This window comes from Macadamia integrifolia, chromosome 1 (genome assembly GCF_013358625.1).
Source record: "Macadamia integrifolia cultivar HAES 741 chromosome 1, SCU_Mint_v3, whole genome shotgun sequence".
Classification (NCBI taxonomy): Eukaryota; Viridiplantae; Streptophyta; class Magnoliopsida; order Proteales; family Proteaceae; genus Macadamia; species Macadamia integrifolia.
This window is the reverse complement of record NC_056557.1, coordinates 15,566,245-15,589,415: the sequence shown is the minus strand read 5'-3', so window position 1 is coordinate 15,589,415 and position 23,171 is coordinate 15,566,245. Positions and strand designations below refer to the sequence as shown.

General features: G+C 38.6%; 1 long non-coding RNA gene across 2 annotated transcripts; it reads right to left on the bottom strand.

Moving 5' to 3' along the window:
• Positions 1 to 5,298: 5,298 nt before the first annotated feature.
• Positions 5,299 to 22,325, bottom strand: LOC122084495. 2 transcript variants are annotated; one of them, XR_006141923.1, is made up of 3 exons: positions 21,635 to 22,325; positions 12,413 to 12,492; positions 5,299 to 6,134 (listed from the first exon to the last, which is right to left on the bottom strand). It is a non-coding gene; the product is annotated as an uncharacterized LOC122084495 (long non-coding RNA). The 2 variants fall into 2 exon arrangements; XR_006141927.1 differs by having other exon boundaries at positions 12,418 to 12,492.
• Between the last annotated feature and the right edge of the window lie 846 nt (positions 22,326 to 23,171).

Here is a 23,171-nt window from a genome sequence, read left to right as displayed (position 1 = left end):
TTTATTATGAATATTTTTTATTTTTTAGTTATTTCATATTTTGTAGGGTCAGGATTAGGGTATACTTGACCCTTGATGGCAAACCAGGGTCAAGCAGGGTCAAGGTCAGTCAAGGTCATCCAGGCCCGACCCTGAAAAATCAGGGCCAATCTAGGCAGGTAAGGGTTGGGTTAAACCTTGAAGGGTTGGGCTTGGGTTGAAGTTTTACGGCCCTGAGTTAGGGTCAGGGAGGGTTTGGGCCCAATTAAGGGGACTCAGGGTTAGGCTAGAGTTTTAAGAAGCCCGGCCCAATTCGGCCCTTTGCACCTAGTTGTAGTACCAGTCTCTCTCCTCCACATTTTATACTCCTCCTCTCTAGTGAAAGGTATGGCCCACCATCCCCAAATCAACGTCATATGGAGGCCGTTGGGATTCCAAACCCTGCCATGTGGGTAAAACCACAGGGATTGGGTTATTGTTAAAGTGTCATATCTCCTTAATGTACTTAATCACTGCCAGATGGATCTAGGAAGAGTGGTACATTGTGTAGGAGTGACGGCTGGGTAGAGTCATTCTTGTGAAACATATGGGTTTTGTTCCTACAAAATTCTAATAATGCACCGGCTTAAGAATGTATTTGCGACTTTGAGGATTCATAAAATTGCACCAAATACATATACGCAGAAAAAGGGGATGATTAAAAATTGAAAACTACATTTTGGTAGAGCTTTCTTCGCAGGTGGTAGGTCATCTTGTCTGGTAGTTTTGAAAGATAGTACTGATGCTGTATTGATTCTTTGCTGAGTACATTTTATGGTTAGATATCAATTGTTCAGCAAGATACTAAGATATTTCATGGGATAGGATTATAACCTTCTTGGTCTGGTTCTTTAAGATGACATATTTTAGTCTCAATCATTTGATCGCCATCCGTGAAGAAGTGATCATACCCTATCCCAGGTTTGGGTCGTGACACAATGGGTGCAAAAAGATTTTGTTGCCATGAGCTAAAGATGCTCATGCGCCCCCTCACATTGGCCATGCGCTGATGTCTACCTACGCCATTGGGTAACACCCAATGGACAAATGAACTGAATCTGGATGTTGAATTTGATAAAATGGATTCAAATGAGGATATTATCATGCATGCTTAAAATTCGATTTATTCACATCTCTACACACAAGCAAAAACAATTGAAAGTGTTTTAGACAGGAAGACCAACTATGCCCTTGAGAGGTCTTCATTTTTCGATTTGAATGTTTTAAACGATTTTCTTATGTTTCCTAATTTTTTATCCAAACAACTTGTTTACCTTTAAAATTTTTAGTGAAATAGATGTAAATTGTAACATTGAATTAAATTATTTATTGTTATATGATTTTTTTTTAATAGTTGTTTAATGTAAACTTGAATTTTTTTTATTGAAATGTATGTAAACTTAATATTGAATGACTTAAACTTACTACATATACGTTAATCGGTTTAACGCTATATTTAAACAGTTTACCAAAATGGTCAAAATCAAATCATGGTTTCAATTTTAATCCAAAATCGAACCATATGATAAATGGTTTCATAGTTTTTGTGTAAAGGTTCGTTCAATTTTGGTAAAGGTTTGGAGTTTAAATGGTTTAACCTTATTGCATTTGAAATCCACAATAGAAGATCTAGTAATGAGTCATGATTATACTTTGAAGTTAGCCACCAAGACTCTCTTTCAAAATAGGTGAAGAAGCTATGGATATCAATGACTTCTGTAAATCCTTGTTCTTTATTTGATTCTATCAACTTCTGAGGGTTCAGTCACACATCCGCTACTAATTAGCCTACAATCCCTCTTACACACACCTAGGAGTCTCTCCACCAACTAGTTCTAACTTTTGGGATAGAAACTTTAAATGGTACAAGAGCAGGTTTAAATTGTACCCATGTGTATCTATTTCATCCGTTTTCTTAAGTTTTTGAATGTCAGGAACATAGCCTTCCTGCTTTAAACTTATAATGAATACATATTTCTCTCTTTGTTGTGCTAATGCAAACCTTATATATGAAGTGAATGTCAAATCCAGCTTCATTAATAAGGATAATGTTTTGGGACAATTGGAAGTTCATCTCCGCTCCCATTCTCTTGCACTCCACAGCTCACCCACTGTGCTAGGCAGTTGTTGTTAATTTTGCCTCTGTTAATTTTCATTTGATTCTTAGATATATACTTCAGATTAGTCATCAAGTTGCTGCTATGTTTTAGCAAGTGTGAGATTATGTTTAGATGGGATGATCTATTCCCCCTTGCTTGGTTGATTCTAAGACTAATTCTTGTTCCTTAGTTTTGTTTTATTTTATTCTTTTTTTTTTTTTTTCCTATACCAAATAGTATATTTTCTCTGAGAATTATTGGAGGCATCATGTGCATCTTTAGGCATTTCATATCTTTGAATCCCTAGTATTAAAGTGAAATGTTATCCAAACCACAGCAACACTCTGAGACCTCCAATGCTACAGTAGACTTCAGCAGAAATAAATAAATAAATAAACGTTTGGGACTTAGGCCCAACCCAAGTTTATTTGGGTTTGACCCAAATCAGGTATGGTTTGTGGGCTTGGGATTTGGGTGATAGACCTCATATCAGGTTGAACCGGTTTTAAACCATATCAAAACATAATGTACCAAAATTGTTTTTGGACAACATGTCAAATAAATTTTAAAATTCTAGATTTGATCATTAAAATTTCAAAATTGCAATTGACAATGTGAATTGACTATATTACCCTTATTTTCCCTAGGGGGTGATTAGATGAGATCTAGCTGATGAAAACACCCCTAATGACTAAATGGAATCAAAAGAACTTCAATGTTTTGGTGATGAAAAGTATTCAATCAAGAGGAACATTTCAAAATATTGAAATGACCAAAATACCCTTCAAAACCCTAATTTTTGTTTTTGCACCCTCTCTTGCGATTGAAGTAAAGAGTTTAATTGTATATGATTGGTTGTAATTACCTATATGCCCCTAAACCTTATTTTTTGCATATTTATCACAAAGAAAAAGTGAATTGCAATTCTTTCATTTATATTAAAGTTAATATTGTGAAATGCAATATTGTGCCTCACCTTTGTTTTATAGCATGGGATGGTCATGGGATTGAATTTATGTGATGTAATGTGATGCATCATGCATTTTTTTTTTATTACATTCTTATCTCTCTTCTTTCTTTTTCCATTTAAGATATGTATCCCATTTGGCAACCCTGAATGGAGAGAGTTTGTTATCTCAAGGGGACTTCTCAAAGAATTGTAATTAATTAATTTTAATTTCAATTTTTTAAATTTCATGAGATGTAACTTAGAATAAGAATTTGAAATGTTTATAGGGATTAGAATCTTATTTGTTCTTGAATCTTCCATTAAGTCCTCCACATCCACACACATTTGATGGTGTGGACTTTGTGAACTGAGAGGAATTCAATCAAATGGACATCCAATCATGGGCCTTCAAAAATGGTTTGATTGACAGTAGTGGCCTTGAGATTTATGTGATGACTAATCTGCTAAAGAGCTTGTGGAGCACCTTGAGGATACTCTTCGTAGGAAGAATTGTCTTCGGATAGAGAAACCATCTAAGTTTTTATTACACCACTCTCAGGTATTCAATAGGAATTTGATTTCAGTTTCATGACTTATTGATGAAGGTTATGTAGTCTTTCATTTAATGATGATTTGATTATTATTATTATTTTTTTATGGCAAGTTCGTTGCCTTTGGATATAGAATTAATGGACTATATTTTTCTTAAATATGTCTTGAATGAATTCAACAATTCCAGTATGATTGTTAAGAGTAATGAAATGAAAACAATCTCCAATGAACCAAACCTATCTTTGGTATCTTAGGCTAGACCACATTGGTGTAGAGATGATTAATAGATTCGTAAGGGTAGACCTCTTGAAAATCTTGGGGTACAACCTTATCCAACTTGTGAATCTTGCTTATAGGGAAAAATAGCTTAGATGCCCTTACCCAAGATGGAAGGTAGAGTCGAAAGTACATTGGATCTTATCCATTGAAATGTATGTGGACCCTAGATATCCAAGCTAGGCATGTATATTTTTACTTTGTCACATCACCAATGATTATTCCTAATATGGATATATTTACCTAATGCAACAGAAATAAAATTTCAAAGAGTTTAAAGCTGATGTTAAGAACACCATGAAACTTTTGGTTTCGCACGGATCCATGTATCCAACCGCAAACCCCTTTATTTTGTGATAAGGCTGAGTTTGTTATTGTTGTTAGGTAAACATATTAAGTGCCTCAGATCTAAATAAAGTGGTGAATACTTGACTGATGAATTTGGGGGTCTCACTTGATTGCATTAGGAACCACAACAAAATGGTGTTTCAGAGAAAAGGAACCAAATTCTATTAGACATGATTCGGTCAATGATTACGTATTCCCAACTATCCCTATCCTGCTTCTAGGGATTCGCCTTAGAAGTTGTAATTTGTATTCTAAATAGGGTTCTGAGCAAATCTACACCTAAATTCCTATGAGTTGTGGAATGGGCAAAAGCCCTAGCCTACAACATCTGAGAGTATGGGGCTACCATGCGCATGTGAAATGGAAACTGATAGACAAGCTAGAATCCAAGACTAACAGACAGCCATTTCTCATCCAGTGTTCATCAAAGAGTTAGATAATTAAGATGCTCAGACCGTTCCAACAAAATTTGACGTAAAACCACTAGTTGAAGATCTTATATAGCCTAGATGCAGTGGGAGGACTGTTAGACCTCTAAACCGTCTAATATTTTTCAGTATGAACCCATATGCAAGCTTAATTAGATGAATTCCATGTCTTCTAATTGTGCCTGAACTTTAGTAGATCCTTGATAGGGTATTAGACCATTGGCTACAAATGAACCCACGAAAGGAAGAAAGGCATTGATGGTAATGTGGAATGATTCAAGTCAAGACCAGTAGCAAAGGGTTATACCCAACGTAAGGGCGTTAATTCTAATGGAACCTTTTCATCAGTCATGATGATGAAATCCATTCAATTTCACTGCTAATAGATGTTTTAACAACAGTTATGAACATCTATCAGGTTGGGGACATCAACATGTCCAAACCAGACGGGTTCACTTTTTCGAGAGGGGAACGATGTGTGCAAGTAGTTAAAGTCCATTTATGGATAAAAATAAGCCTCTTGAAGCTGGAACGTCAAGTTTAATCAAATTGATAAAGGAGTTTGGTTTTAATCAAAATATTTATTAACTTGAGTCTACAAGATCTGTGGAAAGTCTTATGTAAGCAATGTTGCAAACAAGACTGGCTATTTGTCATCATAGCCAATAAATTTCAACATGATCTAATATGTTGTTCATGATGAGAGGATAGGCATCCCAGTTGATGAACAACAAACTTAGTACGAACCATAAACTCAAATGTCCTAAGTTCGACTCTCAGTAGGTACACCATAGGTTACTCACATGGGGTTGTTTAATGCTCTTCATTGCTTTCAGTAATAGTTGAATGGTTCTCATTCAACTCTGGTATGGCCTGATCCATGCGGTTGTAGGGTTAGTATGCACCGATGAGAATGAGGTCCTGATCCGGACTCCCGAATTGTAAACCACTACTGTTAAAGATTTGCTAACTTTACCAAAAAGTAAAGAAAAAAATAAAAAGTGATAAAGCTATGCCGAGGCATGACCTGACTGCCCCACACTCGTGGCTGTGTTTTACTCCATCATCAGATACACAGATTCGTGTTTCATGTGCTTCAGAGTCTGGATGGGCAAACTTCAGAAGGTTGTAGAGAATGGGAGCTGAAGATATGGCTGGCTTCATGAGTTTCTGCTCTTCCCAACTACTCATCAGTATCTCCTGCAGGTACTAACACTGTACTTTGTCTCTCTCTCAAGTCTTCATCCATAATCCATCCATTTTCCTATACCATGCACTGATAAAATCCCTGCTGGGAAAATTATCACAAGATATAACTGGGTCTTCTTCTAGTGTTTCAGTTAAAGACAAAGTAAGAAGTACGGCATCAATCGGATTTACGATGAGTGACCTCCCTGCTAGCCTTGTCAAGTATGCAGTCTTTTGCAGATTCACCTCAATTTTGTTGTCTGTTCGACCTTGAATCTACATAATCATACTGAAATATAACTAACCAGAGACTCAATAGAATCTATCTAAATAAACACTAGCTATATTATGATTTATATCTACAAAACCAATAGAATCATCAAGTTCACTTGCTTGTGTAGTCTTGTAATGAAAGGATATTTTGGGTGGAAGAAAAGACGTTTCATTGAGCTGGCCAGAGATATATGGTTATTTTTTAATTTCACATATAGCTTTATCATTTTATATGGTTTATTTGAATGAAGCGCATGGACAGAACATCCAGGTGAGAAAAAGAATGGAAGAAAAGGGCGGTCCCCCCGGGGGGGGGGGGTGGTGGAAGAGGATAAAAAAAAAGAGCAACAGCTTGAAGCTACGAACAACAAGAGCACAAGATCAAGTAGAGGATCTGCGCATGAGGGAGGGATAAAATCTAATGATAAGTTCCAAAGAACATGGCTGGGATATGCATTAGACAAGTTAGAAGCCCTCCCTAACTCATAGGGACATGACCAAGGTTTCACTACTCATTCAAACTCATAGATTTCATCAGCCGTCACTTTCCACAATTAGTCAAGTACCAAGAGATGTGAAGTTGTCGGTCCCAGGGTTTATAACATCAGTAGAAAGATAATCTCAGTACCATATGTAAATGGTTCATCAGATGGTTGAACACGGTGGTGGAAGCGATTCGATACAATATCTCATCCAAAATTTTTAAGAACAGGAATCTCAATAAGCGCATCATACAATCAAATATGGGAATGCATAGGTAACCAAGAACAAAATGATCGCATGCTCCTCCAAAGGAATGCAGCACTCGGATGTGATCACTAAAGCTTGCACCCTCTTCAACGGCCGAATCCTCAAGGTTGAAGACGAAGAAGACTCCTCTTTTTCTCTTCGATCTCTTTTCTCACTTTGTGTAATAATGAGTTGTGCAATTAGATTTTGGCCAAAACCTCTTCTTAAATAGAAAATGCTTGATTAGCTAATGCTCTAAATCACGCCAAGTGGTGTGATCCTAAAAGCTTAGCCATTAAGTTAGTCTTTACTACACCTAAATGCAACACTATAACAGGCGTATCCTAAAAATACCCAGTAGATATTTTCGTAACACTTTCTCCCCACACTCCCAACATCTGCATAAACATTGCAACCATGGAATATAAATCACCACCATGGACACGAAAATCATTTGAAACATTTTTCAAATATTATTTATTTAATAATGATAAAATAAATACTCTTTTAAAAATTCTTCACAAAACATCTACCAAGGCCTTGGATTTCTTCAAATTAAAGTCTGACAACTCTCGGAAACTCTCACTAAACGGGTAGTGCAAACCCTATTGAGTGTCACCCCCACTTTCATTTATATTGTGTACACCAAGCAGCCGGTGTGTAGTCAGTCTTATCGGTAGACATCAACCATTGACTCACCATAAGTACACAAGATACAAATTCAATATCAGTGCCTCTCAGGTACAGAAAAAGAGACTACTAGAAATTTCTATTGCTATAAAAAAACTTGATGGTGCATTATTCAAGAATCTAGTGAATCAATGTTCAACACATTAAGTACCTATATTTACATTTCTACCCACCTATTGGAGGAATATACAATATGGCAACCCTAGAATAGTGTCCAAGTCTGCCCATTGTTAAGAACAAGTAACGGTACAAATGGGTAATTACACAAACTATAACAATAATAGCAAGCACAAAATGAAAGCAATTAATTAATCCAATTAAATTGTGTTTGATGGTCATACATCACAATAGCCAATAACCCCCTACTTGTACATCAAAGTCAATGTCTAACTACTCTTAAACCCATGTTCTCAACATGCATACTAAATACAATAGGTGTGAGTTATTTCGTCAAGGGGTCAGACAAATTATCTACAGAATCAACTTGGACAAGTGAAATATCGCCACGCTATATGATCTCTCAAATGAGATAATATTTGCGCTCCATATGCTTTTTCTTCTAATGAGCTATAGGTTTCTTAGCTTGAGCAATGGCTCCTCTATTGTCAAATAATAGAGACATAGGGGGTCTAACAAGGTTAGGTACAACCTTTAGATTGGTCAAGAACTTTCTCAGCTACACGCCTTCCTTGGCTGCTTCACAAGCTTCCAAATACTCAGCCTCAGTTGTGGAATCAGTTGTTGATTTCTACTTAGCACTTTTCCATATGACTCCCCTCCTCCTAACATGAACAACATCCCGGAAATTGACTTCCTATCATCTTTATATGATAGGAAGTTAAGAGTCTGTATGCCCTACTACTGACAAGTTGTTTGCACCATTGCGGGATCGAACGACAACAATCAAGAGGGAGTGAATTGGGTAACTATCTTTTCAAACTAAAAGTTATTTGTCTCTTACAACTTGCAAATGATGGAAAACTAGCAAAGAAAATTCTAACTAATGGAAAATGAAGAAAACAAGTAGGAAAAAGGTAAGAGAGTGCAAGGGAGAGATAAAGTAAAAGGCAATGGGGGACCCAAGAGATTTCCAGTGGTTCAGATCTAAGATCCTACGTCCACAACCCAGATCCACTAGACTAAGGATTTCTTCCACTATGGGGATTTCTTTCCAAATGGCAGGAATCAAGCCTTATAACCAATCATAGTCCCTCAAGTGGCACCCAAACCACCAACCAAGGATTTCCACAACTCAATCACAATCCCTTGGACTGAGCACCCAAGCCACACTTGACTAAGGATTTCACAAACCTAATCACAGTTCCTCTTATTGAGTACCCAGACCACCGGCCAAGCATTTCCCCTTCTCTTACACAGTATAACTATGAGCTTCAAGCTCATAGTAAAAACAATGGAAAGACTTACAAGTCAGGAGCTGCAAAAATTAAGGACAAATGATTCTCACGAGATTTCTTTGCCCTCTTTCAAAATGATATACTCTTTTAAGTTCAATCTTTTTTGTGATCTATCACTTTCAGGTTTGATGACTTATGTCCTTTTATAGGCAATGAACTAACCATTAAAATCAAACATTGTTTTCCTTTAGGTGGAAAATATTCAAGTTCAAAACCAAAACCCTTTTCAGTTTCATCTTAATGGGAAGTATTAATTCATCTTGTATTTTCAAGACTTGTTCTTAGTATAAAAGGGAAAAAAAAAATAGATGTCAAAACTCATTAACATCATTTAAGATGCCTAGATTTCCTCATAGTTGGTTAGAGTCCAAGTGATGTAATAAATATTCAATCAACAAGTCAAACATAACTAGTGCGGAACATTAAATGCTCCACCCACAGAAGACCACAGGTTTCCAGGGTCGATCACAAAACAAGGGACTCAAAAGCCACTGTTTTTGTTTCAACAAAGGCCCAACAGACGACAATCCATGAGTCCATCTATTTTACTTTTTATCCAATGTAGCACGGATGACAATCGCTAGTCACGGAAGACTGCGAATAACAAGATAATACAAGTTTTCTAAGTCAAACCATCTAGTTTCTTGGGTTTATGCATTTAATTCTTTTTATAACTTCAATGGGAATTCAATCTTACGGAAATCATCAACATCAAGATTATATGAAAAAAAGACATTTAAGATCGAACAATCTTGATGTTCATAGAAGACTTCTTCATTTTTTAATTTCCGTTAAAGTTCTTGTTCTTCATAAAATCTCCAATAACCACTTAGGGAATGGTGGAAATGACAAGCGCACCAAGATCCAACCATAAATCCCCCCTCAGAGCTTTGAAGCAACTCATATGGATGGCAGACAAAATAAACTTATCTTCGTTAAATCAATACAAAGTGATATGTTGACTTATGAAGCTAATAATCGATGACCTTGGAACAGAGCTCCTCCAAACAGTCCAAAGATTTGGTTTTTTATCAATCCAGACATTGTTAATCAGATATGCACAGTAACCAATAGATTGAAAAAATAATTTAGGAAACAGCAAAGTACCTACCAAAGGCTCCGCAATGCATACCACATCTAGAGAATTCTGAACTAGGTTTTTCCTATATATAACCTTTATAATAAACTCATTGGGGGAGTAATAAAACGAGTTGATCATCACAACTGAACCGGCTGTTTCTGAGGTTGATCCTCCTTCTGAGCCCTCTTGGAAGTGCGTAAAATTTCTTTTTCTACATGGTAGTGAAAGGAACCGCACACTAGATGGACCTCTTCAAATTGTACAGTTGTTTTTTTCCCCGAACGCATCGGTAGTCACAATAGGACTAGACAAAGACAGATCACTAGCAACAACAACAACAACATTGTCAAGGGAATCAGGTTCAAACAACCAATTATATGGATCTCATCACTACCAGAAAGGTCAAATCAGCATCAGAAGATAACTGATTCACATCATGGTGGCTAGAAAATATAGAACGCCCATTAGGCACATCCACATGCAATAATAGATCACTAGCTTCAACCGGCAAAACGACCTCCCGTAACAAGCCCACATCACGATTAATGGCCTCTACATGACAACCATCAATTGCCCCAGCCGCTTCAAAACCGATAATCCTGGGAACCTCCAATGGACACATCTTCCAAACCCAGATTACCAGAAGAGGAAGAAGATGCCGACTGCTTAGCCCCAGGACACCGCTGGTGCTTCCTAAGTTTTGTTCTCTTGGCTACACCATCAGAAGAAGAACAATCAGCCCTGAAAATCTCCTTACCTTTAACATGCCGAACCTTATCGCCATCATCAACAAACACTACACTAGGGATCTCAGGAGCCACCTCCTTATCAATGTCTTGAGATCAGCAAGCAACAGTAGCACGGCCAAACCTCTTACACACTCCACATTGACTAGGAGAACTTTCATAAACAACTTCTTGCTTGAAAAGGAACATATCCAAAGATTGCGTCAAGTCTCGGTTGAGAGACCTCAATGTCCACACAGACCCGAGCAAAGTGCCCTAAGATCGCCCTTTGTCCTCCTATCAATGGCTACTAGGAGCCCTACCACCTTTACAATAGAAAGTAATACTTCATGCCAAAACTCCTAGGGAAAACCCAGAAAATGAACCCAGACGAGGCGATGGGTGCATCTTGTTGAGCATTAAACTTGAAATTTGGCTTCCATCTCTGAAATCTGAGAAGTTGTCCCTCAATACGATAAGGTCCACACTTAACAAACCCTAAACATATCTTCTCCCAGAATGAGGCAAAAGAAAACAAAACCACAGCCTAGGGAAGCAGATCTAGCTTACCAAAAAGACCCCAATAACCTAGAAAGAAGGCACAGATATGTTGCAAAGATAAAAACTTCATATTCAAGAGGTCAATGAGAGTAAACATGTGTCTCTCCAACTGGTTTTCATAAACCTTTTGTGGGATCTTAATGCGATTCAATTCCCATTCTTTCATCGGATCAGGCAAGCAATCAACTAATGGCGATGAAATGGACTTCTTCACCAAGGCAGCGTAAGATGGGTTGTCATATCCACCCTAGCTAAATCAACCAAGAGATCCTGATTCCCAAGAGAATTTGTCCTAGATCCACCTTCATCCCAATGATCAGACACCCCAACTAAGGGCAACCCCACAGCCACCCCTTCACCTTCATGAAACACCAAAGAATTACCAAAGCTTCTCTCTCCTCCCATATTCTTGGCCATAACTAAATCAAAGAGTCTTAAGGTCAGACCTCTTGTTTTGGATGCAATTAAGAATAAGATTGATGATAGTTCCACTACTCGGCTGTGGCTTGATGATTGACAACCTTGTGGGGCTCTTCTTCCTACCTTCGACAATCGGATAAGATATGATGTAGGTTCTGATAGGTTGGCTCTTGTCTCCTCTATAATCTATGATGGTCATTGATGTAGGAGGATACCTAAACAACTAGACTCCCTACAGGTGTTGCCCATGTGGACAAAAATAGACTCGCTAGGGCTTAGATTGGGACTGAGATTAATGGGAGGACAGCACAACACATTAATAAACACGCATATATTAGAAGACAATTAAGCAATGTAGCAGCAGTCAATACTAATCTAGAAGGAAAAGCACATAAACTACCTAGACTTCAAGTGGGGAACATGGGGAAGGGAACATGGCAGCGTATGGTAGTTTAAGCACAAGATCAGTTCAAGAAACAAAGAGTAAGTGTCATGATTTCCTTAATTCAATCAACTAATAAGAAAACCAGCAGGGATTCAATAAAAAAAAAAAAGTCTAGGTCTGAAAAACAATAGCAGCAGTCTACGGTTTCAGCAGTACAATGATGAGGAAAAAGGGGAGAAGGGGGGGGGGGGAAGAGAAAGGAAATAGGTTAGTACCTTACCTGCTGTCCAGATCAGAGGAGAAGGGAGAAACCAGGTCCACTGAGGAGAAGAAGTTGCAGCTCCACATCAGCTTGCTAGGGTGATGGGGTAAGAGACGAGAAAGAGAGAGACAAGAAAGTGAGAGACAAGGAAGAGAGAGACGAGATAGAGAGAAACGAGAGAGAGAGAGAGAGACGTCGGTCCTTTGTTTTTCATTCATTAATTCACTAAACTGCAATTGTGGCCAATGGCCTTACATAAGTAGGAAAATAATTACTAAAAGAGAAAAAAAAAAAAAAAAAAAAAAAAAAAAAAACAACAACAACAACAACAATTAGGGAAATAATCTAACATAAAAGGGATTTTCCTAATTGAACCCAACAACTTGGGACAAATAGGAAGATATTATTTCGGTTTCCTAACTTATCTCAAAGATCTAGACAAATAAGATACTAGAAAAATAAACTACTAATTAACAAAGCAGCTGTGGGGTCCACACAATCTTGGGCGATAGGAGAGAGAGTCTCTAGTCTCTTTCCACACTCTCACGGTGGGACAAGGCTGGTCAACCAGCAGTCTTCTTCCTCCCTTCTTCCGTCTTCTTCCTTCCTTCTTCTCCTCTAGTTTCCTTCCATGAAAGCATCCTCCAGCCATAATGAATGTGGCTGGTTCTTGCGTCAGCATCGCTAGTATATGTGGATGTCCCCATTAGTCATTGGTCTCCCGGTCTTCAAGTGTCCTCAGACCATGCTTTGGATTGGGACCAGCTTCATGCGATTCTTAGAAGACCCTCTAGGAGTGGGAATGTTGCTTAGTGGGTTCTTACATCCTCAAAGTGCTTTCCAGTTTTCTACTTCAGCCTAGGACTTGGTCAAGTCCAAGGGTAACCTTGTTCCTTGGTGGAGAGGTGTGGTTCAGCCATTATATTCTGAGGCACAACTTTATTGCTTGGATGGCTCTGTCCAAATCCCTACCCACCTAGGAGTTTCTCCTTCTTAAGAATATAAGTATTCCTAATTGTTGTTTTTGCTAGAATGCTAGGGAAGACTATTTGTTTTATTTGTTTTAAGAGGAAATTACACTCCCCTCCCCTATATGTTTCAAGTATTACACTTAAACCCCCTACGAAGTTTGAAATTACAACCGCACCCTATGCTGTTAGCTCTGTTAGAATCAAGTGTTAAATGTCCTTTTTACCCCCATCCCCTTTATCTAAAACATAAGTCTTTCAAAGGTCCCGAGAAAGAGACCACTGCAAAACTCCGTCTTCGTTCCCAACGGCGGTTGGCGTGTCTTTCAATGCACCATGGGTAGGGAGTGCATTGCACGCCATTTTGTTATAAATCTGGAGCCCCAAGCTTACTGTACGCCATTTTTTTATAAATTTGGAGCCTCCTCTTTCTTTCCCGAATTCCGTCAGAGCAAGTCCTTTTTCCGCAGGAAAAGGTGAGGGCTTCTCCGGTATGTTTGAGCCTCAGCGCAAGTCTTGTGACGTTCGGGGTCAGAGCACTCTCTGGTCCCTCTTCAACCTAGACGACAAAAGGAATGCTGACAACAACCACAACAACAAGAAGGAAGCCTTGGCCTGAGGAGAAGTTGAGGTCGAGACCTGGAATGTTAATAACGTCAAGGACGCAAATGGTATCAATCCATGGTTTGTATTCATCCAGGGTCAACTTCGATTGTGGTTTTCCTAATGGGCTCTTATTCAATATAGTGGAGGGCTTAGATCAGCTTGGTTTAAGCTATTTTAGGAGGAAGAAAACCGGAATCCCTGTTTTGGCAATCGGCCCAACTCGTTCATCGTTAACAGAGAAACCAAGAAACGATTGCAATCGTTGCATCAATTGGCTGGATTCCTATCCCCAAGACTCTGTTTTGTATATTTCTTTTGGGTCTCAAAACACAATCTCTTCTACCCAAATGATGGAATTGGCAAAAGCATTGGAAGCGAGCAGCAAGAATTTCATCTGGGTTGTGAGGCCTCCAGTAGAATTTGACATAAATTCAGACTTCTATTATTGTCTAAGGGCTTCTATAACCTTTAAAAGATGTTTGCCACCACCTAACAGGATCAACTAACTTCAACTTCTTGTTTCTGTAAGAGATTGAAAGCAAATTTTTTGAAGCTCTATATAGTATCACAAAGTTGGAAGAAGATATGAAAACCATTACTTCATCAGTTCCTAGAAAAAACAAAATATAAAACTTGGTTAGAAAATCAGAATAGGAGATGTCGAACTTTAAAGCTTATCACTCTACTGAAAGTTCACAAAGAAATAGTTGATCTCTTCACTTATATGACTTCCATCTTACCTATAATTTTGTCCAGCATTACTCTTTAGTTCTACCTCTATTTATATCACCTAAGTCATTAGGAATTCAAAGGTCAGTTTGTAGGAAAAATGGGATGCACCAATTCCGCAATCCTACTGAGTAGTGAGTTCGAGTGTTAACATGAACAAAATCCCATGGTGCTTGTTTGCTTTTGATTTATTGCTACAATGGTGCATGAATAATTGCTCATATTCCATGGAACCCATAAAAGGGCTGTAAACACAGTGCAAGTCCCACTATTGCAGGTTTCCATGGCGGGAGATTGAAAATGAAAACAGTCCTAACCTTAGGCATAGTTTGCACAAAATTTTCCACTTTCCAGACTAGAAAACCAAGTCTTCAAACAGGTAGCTCGAGCATTTTACCATGTCACCAAGTGATAGCTCCATTTAGGAAACCCAATCTATAGAATCTAATCCTTCTGCAAATGCAAGTGGCACATAGAGAACTAAGCCTACTGTAAACCTTCAATGGGGCTTAAGAATAAGACTTAAGAAAAAATCAGTCTGACTAATGCAACTTATTGCATTGTTTTGAATTCATTATATATTTTGACTCATCTAACAATTTAAAAGTTCACAGAATTGACACCCATTGGTTTGGAAGGGTTTATCATTTACTCTCTTTACTGGTTATATTCTGTTCTTAAGGGAAGTTAAACCCAGCCAAGAATAGCCATCCAAAAGCTGGTGGCACTAGAGGGATTTGAGGATTGGATTATAGAGCAAAACAGAGGATTATTGGTAAGCAAATGGGCACCACAGGTGGAAAGAAACAATCTCAATGCCTCTGCAACAACCTAGAAGGGAAATGCTTTACCCAATTCTGTCTCAAGGAACATCAGCGGCTCCACTCCATTGGCCACAAGGTCTAAAAAGGGTTGGAGGACCCGTCTTCGAGTCTAGGGAAGAGGAAGAAGAAGAGGAGAATGACGAGGAGATTAGGGTTTCCGAGGAGCCCGCTGTCCGGAGAAAAAGAACGCTGCAAAACAATCGCCTGAGGGAGTATTAGAGAGGCACACCAATTTGAAGAACCCTAAAATCCCTAAATCTCAAGTTCAGAAACCCTAAATCCCAATCAGTTAATGGTTTCCTCATGGAAGAAGATGAGAATATGTGTTGAGGGCAAATAGGTCATCTCCATTGGATTTAGGGTATTTTGGGGTTTAAAGCAAGTTTGTACAACATGATTCCTCACTTAATGGTTTCTCACTCACGGTCAGGGTACGGTTGATAGAATCTAGAACCTAGAAGGAAAGGGAGTGTAATTTCAAACTTCTCAGGGGAGGGTTGTGTAATACTTGAAACATACAGGGAAGGGGAGTGTAATTTCCTCTTGTTTTAATGGTCTAGGTACACGTCATGATCTCTATTGCCCTTGAGAAATGACCCAGTCAAGCCCATTCCTTAAAAGAAGTTTTATAGGACCTATTCTTCAAATGTCCTTTCTATATGCCAGTGTGGAAAGGGGCTCTCCAGAAATGCTGCCTCTCATATTCCTTCCTCTTCCTTTGACGGTGAATAGAAGTGGATCCAAAAAGAGTTTAGAGGAAAATCTGATTGTAACAAGGTAATCAAGTTGGTTTTTTATGCCTATATTTATCATATTGTGTGGGAAAGAAACAAGCACAAGTGGTCTTCTACATCTAGTTCCTTCATCCAGATTTGGAGTTCTATAGAGTTTGAGATAAAAGTCAAGGGTCAACCATCTTCAGGCCTCTGACTTGGACTGTGCAAAGAATCGCCATATTGAATCTTCCCGTGGCCCTCAGATTAGATTGCTTTAAGTAGCTGATTTTTCCTTGATGGTTATGTTTTGTTCTCCTTTGTTCCCCTCGTGGTTGCTTTATAGTTATCCCTTTGCTTTAATATATTTCTATTTCACTCATAACTAAAAAAAAAAAAACAAATTTCACTATAAGAAACTCAATCATTCACCTTCATGTATTGGTATATTTTTTTATAATTCATTTAATTTGTTTAAATTATAAATTTTCAGAGTTAACACAAATAACCAACTCTAATTGATTTCAAATTTGACAGGTAATTAAAGTACCAAGCTACAACATGGCAAATATTGAGTTGAACCACCAAAAGTCCTATGGTCAGGTGTACCACTAGATGGGTTCCACAAAGTCTGGGTACTCACCAATATACCACAAAGGCAGAAGAAAAGAAGCATAGCAAGAGTGTATACAACTCTTCACACGTGGCTGTTTTTTCCATAGAACTGCCACAGGGAAAACCACACTACAAGCTTCCTAAAAGCAATTGCAGGCGTAATTCAAGTGAGAAATTCCCTGCAACCTCCCCTGCCACCACATCCCCTCACCCTTTCTTTAAAAAGAAGGGGAGAAAATGGCTGAAGGTGCAATCACATCTTTTGCCCAGAGACTAGGGGTGATTGTATTAGAAGAATACAAATTTCTAAGCGGGGTGCAAGACCAGGTTGTGTCTCTTCTTGATGAGCTCCAATGGATCAGTTCCTTTCTAAAGGATGCTGCAATGCAAGGCAATAAGAATGAGAGAGTGGACATATGGGTAAGCCAGATCAGAGACCTTGCTTATGATGCTGAGGATGTCCTTGACATCTTCATCCTCAAGGTAAAGCGGCTACGGCAAAGAAACATAAGAACACTGACCAATTATCCTAGCCGACTTATTTCTCTTCATAAGTTGGGGAACAAGATTGATGGAATCAACAGAAGGATTGATAGGATTTCATCTTACAAATCAAAGTATGCCATTGATAAGCTAGAAGGTAAAAAGTCTTTGGGCAAGGATGTGGCAATGAATGAGAGGAGAGCCCCTGATATGGTGGAAGACGATGTCGTTGGCTTCGAAAGTCAGGCAAAAGAAGTAATTCAAAAGTTGTTGAACCAAGAAGAATTGTCACCACTCCATGTTGTTTCAATAGTTGGGATGCCTGGTTCAGGTAAGACCACCCTTGCTCACGAGGTCTACAATGATGTTAAATATCAATTTGATTCATGTGCTTGGGTACATGTCTCCCCAAAATTCAAACCAGATAGTATCTTGCAAAGCATCAAGAATCAAAATCCTGGGAAGGAAGGAGATATGGGGGATTTATTAATAGTGCTTGATGATGTAAGGAAGAAAAGAGATTGGGATGCATTATGCAAAGAGGTCCTAGCAAAAACCAACAGCACAAAAAATAGAATACTACTTACTTCTCGCTTTGGTAAAGTAGCCAAACGTGCCAACTCATCTATGGATCCTTATGAGATAAGACCTTTGATAAAAGAGGATAGTTTACAGCTCTTGAAAAAAAAGTTTTCCCTAAGCAAAGTTGATTCCCTGAACAACTGAAGGATTTAGCAGAGAACTTTGCTGAAAAGTGAGAAGGTTTACCGCTTGCAATTGTTGTATTGGGTGGTCTCTTGTCAAGAAAGCAGAAAACAATTCATGTGTGGAATAAAGTACTACAAAGTGTGAGGTGACAGCTACTTCACGGCTCTACTACTGAATGGTTGGAGCTACCATCTTTGAGTTATGATAATCTACCTAATTTCTTGAAGCCTTGTTTTCTCTATTTCGGCCTGTTCCCAGAAGACTGTCTGATCGATTGTGAAAACTTAATTCAATTATGGATCGCAGAGGGTTTCATAGAAGATAAAGGAGCAGAAACAATGGAGGACGTTGCTGAGGACTACCTGGAAGAACTAATTCAAAGGAACATGATCCAAGCAGGACGTAGAAGATTCGATGGAAGTCTTGAAACATGTGGTATACAGGATCTCTTTCGAGAGTTTACGATCTCAAAAGGACGATAAGACAAATTTCTTGATGTTTTGGGGAGTAAAGGTTCGGCAACCCTTAATATGTTACGTCGACTTGCGGTTCATTCAACTAATGAGGCCACTAAAGGGACTGAAATCGCGAATAGCTCCTCTTTCAATAATCCTCGTTCGATTCTGTGCTTCAATTCCTTGAGGAATGCAATATTAGAGAACAAGTCTTTCTATAAAAGCTTCAAACTTATTAGGGTGTTGGATCTACGAGGGGATTATCTCAGGATCTTACCTGATGAAATAGGGAAACTTGCCCTCCTCAAGTAGTTGAATCTACATGGAGCTAGGATAGAAAGGCTTCCACCCTCAATACGCAATCTCCGAAATTTACAAACTCTAGATATATCAGAGATTGGAATCGATGGGATACCTTGGTCAGTATGGGAATTGGAGGAGCTAAGAAATTTTTATGCTAATCTTAAACCTGTTGCAGATTCTAATTCATCTGATACTGGTAATGGATTTTCATGTAATCTTCACTGCAAGATTGTTCATGCCAACTGTTGTCATGGTGGTGCTCATCCTACACAAATCGGGCGACTAAGGAATCTTCGGACACTATCTACAAGAGGAGACAATTGGATATGTAATGACTTTTGGCAATTAACCAATCTCAGAAAGCTTAAGTTAACTGAAGTGAACATGGCACTTTGTGGAGAAGAATTATCTAATTCGATTCTCAACTTTATATACCTTGTGGAGTTGGACATCCATTGGAAGGGCACTCTAACATTTTCAGTCTCACTTTCACAACATATCCACCTCTACAAACTGAGATTGTCAGGTATGATGTTAAAGCTACCAGCTGATCCTGGTGATTTTCCCCCAAATCTTACTGAATTGCAGTTATCTCAAACTGATCTAGAGGAAGGTGAATCAATGGAAATCCTAGCAGCATTAAAGAACCTAAAGTTCCTCCAACTCCAAGAGGTATCTTTCTTGGGAAATCAGATAGTTTTTCCTGCAAATGGGTTTTCTAAACTTATACGCCTGGATCTTCTAGCTTTAAAAGAGTTAAAAGAATGGAAGGTGGAAGAAATGTCATTGTGCAGTCTCAAGGTTCTAAATCTTGTCCGTTTAAGAAGCTAGACGAGATACCAGATGGATTGCAACAAGTCGCCACTCTCCAGAAGCTCCGCTTACTTGGTATGCCACAGGAATTGGTAAAAATGGTTGAAAAAGATGGGGGAGTTGATTAGTATAAGATCCAACATATACCAACCATTAAGTTTAAATCAGGCCATTTTGGCGTTGAAATGCTGGAGCGTGTTTAATGAGTTGTAAGAATTTAAGGTGGCTCTCCAATCAAGTCTGGCGAGTCTTTTTTCCCCTTTCTTTCTCTTTCCATCCCCCCCCCCCAACCCTTCCTTCAACTTTCATTTTTCCTTTTCTTTTGTGTGCAAAAAAATAAAAAAATAAAAAATTCTGTTTAAACCATTAGTGCAAGGAATTTTGGTCTTACCAAACAGAAAACTTGAAAAGGTCTGAACTGAAGCATCTGCTGAGGCATACTTTGTGATCAGGGATAAAGTAACATATCTATTCCGTCTGGTTTTTTAAATTTCTGAATGTCAGTAATATAGCTTTCCTGCTTTAACCTAATAATAAATACATATTTCTCTCTTTGCTGTGCTAATGTAGACCTTATATATGAGTGCAAACATCAAATCCAGCTTCTTTACATACAAAGACAATGTTTTGGGACCATTGGAAGTTCGTTTCTGCGCCTCTTCTCCTAGTAGTGGAAGGTAGTGTTGTTGAAAAAGGGTATTTTGAACGTTTGATTAAGTTCCACGTGTCATTTCAGACATTTTCGAGTCTCATTTGTAATATTTACTCTCTATTTTACTCTCTTGCTGTTTGTCCGTGTGTGTTTCCTGTGTGTACTTTAATATATGCATGACACTAATTAACATTTTTATTTGGTGGTTATTTCTATATTTGATATTAGATATCATTTAGTCCTCATTTCCCTTTGTTAAATTTCATTTGATTTTTTATATTTACTTCAGATTAGTCATCAAGTTGCTGCTATGTTTTAGCAAGGGTGATTCTGTTTAGATAGGATGATCAATTCCCCCTTGCCTGGTTGACTCTAAGACTAATTTCTTATTGCTTATTTTTGTTTTATTTTATTCTTTGTTTTTTTCTGAGATTTATTGGAGGGATCATGTGCATCTCTAGGCATTTCATATGTGATTGAAGTTTGAACTTGATGTATTAGTTAAGTAATAATTTTACCACAATGCTCAAAAATCCCTTGCAACCATTTTGAATTTCTAATATAAAACTGAATTTTACCCCCTTTTTTTCTTTTCGTAGGAAGTCCACTACCTCTTTACTTATTCTGAAGTTTGGGAATCAAACCAAAGCATTCAGTACAGGGAGGTGACCAAGTGCCCAGCAAACTTCGTAGAGTGTGGAGTGTTAAAGCCCATCCTACCAGGAGGTCTTGGGTTCAAGTCTCCTGGTTCACACCCACCTTCCCCCAGAATAGGACAATTAGGACCTATAAAAAAAATCTGTACAGGGAAGGTGCTGCTGCTTCTCACTGAGGGTGTTTGCGAAAGTTGAGAATTGGCATTGATGATAAAACACAGGTTAGCACAACCAAGTGCCTGACAGAAGCTTCAATTTTTAACTAGCCTAGCCAACTTCTCAACTCTCTCTGAAAAGTGAGAGAAATACTCCCTTTTGCATTGGCCCTTATGTGACATTGCACCTAAGGCTCCATTTGTTTCAGCGTAAGATATTACATGTAAAATTTTCCAATGTTTGTTTTCAGGAGATTAAATTTTTCAACAGGACGGCTCATGTTATAACCTTGAGGCTATTTTGCCAAACACCCGGTGTGCATCTTATAGACAGAAATCGAGAAGTTTTTATACACATGAACACTCTACTGAAACGACATTAATCAAAAAGAGTTGAGAGAGACATAGAGGTACACAAGAAATTAACTAATATATAAACTAAAAAAACTTTACAGATTGAAACTTAAAAGGAAAGATGATTATGAATCCACTAATCTACAGAGTACCTAATATATTAACTAAAAAAATTACTTTCCAAATAGAAGAGGACCATACCGTGTCTGGGATTATTTCAACTGTTTCACTTCCTCAATATGGAGTTGGGAATGTATAATCCTAGTCAAGTATCACCTACTGAGATGGGTTGCTTCTGGATTTCCATTTTGCGGCTACAGGGACTTCAAATGGAAGTAAAGCTTCCTCCTTCCATCCATTGAAATGAATTTTAGTTCCAGTATTTTGTCATACAAGAACTAAGGAACTCTCTCCAAAAACCATCTCTGGTAAGTGTTCTGAAGCTTTTCTTCATAAACCAGAAGTGCCACGGAGTTGAGAATGGATCGTTTGCGTGATTGGATCTCCCAACCATGGATTATCACTTCGTATCGTCCCTCGGGTAGGAGCTCCGTCCCTGGCAGCCTTGAAATCGCTGTTATCCACCTCCATAACCCTCGACCCTCGTCTATAATCGGAATTTTATAACTCCTGCAGGTGTACGGATACTTCTAAGCGGAACAAAATTTACCGTTTCTTAAAAATGGGTCTTCTCCTTCCTAAAATGTTCTGTTCTCCACCTCCACCATCTCTTCCGTCGATGCCGCTTCCATCTTTTCGTCCTCCAAACTTTTCATCACCACTGCCATGTATGAACTCCAGACCCTTAAGACCCACATCTGCTTCCCGGTTGATAGATGTAGCTCAAAGAACTGAGCTCCCTCAACCCAAATGTGGAAGTCACTCGACCATATGAGAACTTCAAACTCACAATGGGGTTTCACCATGGGAACATCCACACATGGATTTAGGTAGGGGTAGGGGTGTCAACCGGTCGGGCCGGGTCGGTTTCGGTCGGGTTTAATTGGGCTTAAAGACTCTTAAAGGTTGCACCGTGTCCGCCCATTTAACTAATTGGGCTTAGTTATTAAGGGCATGGTATGCTTTATATTCGATTGGTCGACCTCGGGCTATAATCGGGCTACCTTAATCTGGCTTTAGTCGGGCCTTAACCGGACTGCGGACATGTTTAATGTTAAACGGGTTTTAACTGGTTTTTAAACAGACCCTCTTTAAAATGTGCTCTTATATTCAAGCTCACTCATGCAAGCCCAAAAAAAATGACAATAAATCAATAAATGATACCAAATATAACCATTATTTAAAATGTGAACATGTCATTACTTTTTAACTTTTACTCTTTAATTTGGGGGGTAAAATAGGTATTCTACAATCATTAAAGGGTCGGGTCAGGCCGGTGCACAATAGGCTAGTCTCAGTCGAGTGTCATTTAGTCGGTCTCGATCGGGCGCCGACAGTAAGTAGCATGACTAAGACTGACTATTTGTAAACGGGTCGAGCTCAAGCCTGACACATTTAATAAACGGTCCAGGCTGGGCCGGTCTATAAACAATCAATCCCGATCGATTTAGTCAGGTCAGGCCACGAAATGACACCTGTCAATGGGTTGGTCCGGTTCGGTTTTGGTACGGGTTGAGTTGGTTTCAGTGTGGGAAGGCAGAAACCGAAACCGCACCAATAAGGAAATACTGGTTTCAGTTTAGTTTCGATTTTGGTGTGGTTTGGTTTCGATTTGTCT